General features: G+C 35.5%; 1 protein-coding gene across 1 annotated transcript in view; it reads left to right on the forward strand.

Annotated features, from left to right (window-relative positions):
• The window catches only part of LOC106868303 (toll-like receptor 2 type-2), a 41,971-nt gene that overhangs the window by 21,327 nt on the left and 18,940 nt on the right, over window positions 1–1,704 (forward strand). The window lies entirely within an intron of this gene.

A 1,704-nucleotide genomic window follows, 5' to 3' on the forward strand; every position in this document is an offset into this window, starting at 1 on the left:
ACACATATATACATACATAAACATGTACACACACACACACATATATATATATATACACACATACATATATACCCATGTGTATATACATATATATATATATATACACATACATATACGCACATTAACAATGAATTATATACACACACATACATACATATTAATATAGGCATACATATACATATAGATTCACATACACATAGATGTATACATATGTATATACTCATACACACACACACATATAGTTGGAATTTACAAAAAAACAAAAGACGAAGACAGGTGTGTAAACAACAAACAGGTGTATTAGTTTAACACTCGGGAAGGTGAGAAAGTCTTTTACGTTTTGAGCCTATGCTCTTCGTCAGAAGAGATGTAGGAGTGGGATAGGATGTATAGAGATGGTGTGGTTATACATACATGCACATATACATACATACATACCCATACACACATTCATATATATATAATTGCAGCGTGGAAGGTGTTTATAAGCCATTTAAGGCACACACAAAAACCGTTAGATTCACTTCAACATTTAAATTTAATTTGCCAAAATATTTTCGTCGCTTTGAGACTGCGACCTGTTCACTGACAAAATTCCGTGATGCAGCATAGAATTTTGTCAGTGAATAAATTTAAATGTTGAAGTGAATCTAACGGTTTTTGTATGCCTTAAATGGCTTATAAACACCACGTGTGTTGGAGGTGTATACAGGGTGTTCCAAAATTAAGGCAACCAAAGTTTCAGGCTTTAATGACTATTGATAGATAGTGTGTCTTGTGTTTGCTTCAGACTAAATAAATTCAGATTTATAGATAAGATAATGGCTATAGACCGAAATACAATCATAATACTCTACGAGGAGACTGGAAAGGAATCGTCTTAGCATTCATGAGATTGTTGAAGGCATGCTGCCCTGACTGGTGTTTCGCTGATGAAAAAAAATTTGACATTGAACAGACAGTAAACCAGCAAAATGGCCAGCCTTGGAATGTATCTGGATCCATCGGGGTTTGATTGGTAATTTGATGTCAAAATCCACTCAGATATCCCCCTAGTTATTTTGAGATATATTGTATTTAAGTATGTTTTGGGATTGTAGCGTTGTTTTTATATTTGTATGTATATATGTACGAATACACACACACACACACACAAATAAACATATACATGTGCATGCAGTATGTGCATGTAACAATCATAGACTAATGCACATATATATACATATAAAGTATTTATGCATAAAGCATGCTAATTAATTAATGAAAGAAAGTAAGGCAGTGCCCATAGCCTAAACAATGCCTCAAAACCTGAGAAAGAGAATTAGATGAGACAAACAGGAACAGTATATTATTGCTACTTAATATTTTCAACCACTGGTGGGATAGTGTGTAAAGTTAATCCAAAGAGTATGTCATGGGTGGAGTGTCTTTGATTCTAGATTTGAAGGATCTGGGCTGAATTATGACAACTACTCCAAAACCAACCTTCCCTTGCAAAAAGGACCACCACTATCACCATGACTCCAACCACCATCACTTCTGCAACCTACACCACCACCACCACCACCACCACCTGCATCATCAACACTACCACAACCAAAACTACAACCAACCTTCACAATTCTGCTCAGACCAACTCTGTGATTTATTCAAATGCCTTGCTTTGGGCCCTTAATGGGATCAGTGCAGTTCCCAGGTGAATTA

The sequence above is a fragment of the Octopus bimaculoides genome, chromosome 29, assembly GCF_001194135.2.
Source record: "Octopus bimaculoides isolate UCB-OBI-ISO-001 chromosome 29, ASM119413v2, whole genome shotgun sequence".
In the NCBI taxonomy this organism is placed as follows: domain Eukaryota; kingdom Metazoa; phylum Mollusca; class Cephalopoda; order Octopoda; family Octopodidae; genus Octopus; species Octopus bimaculoides.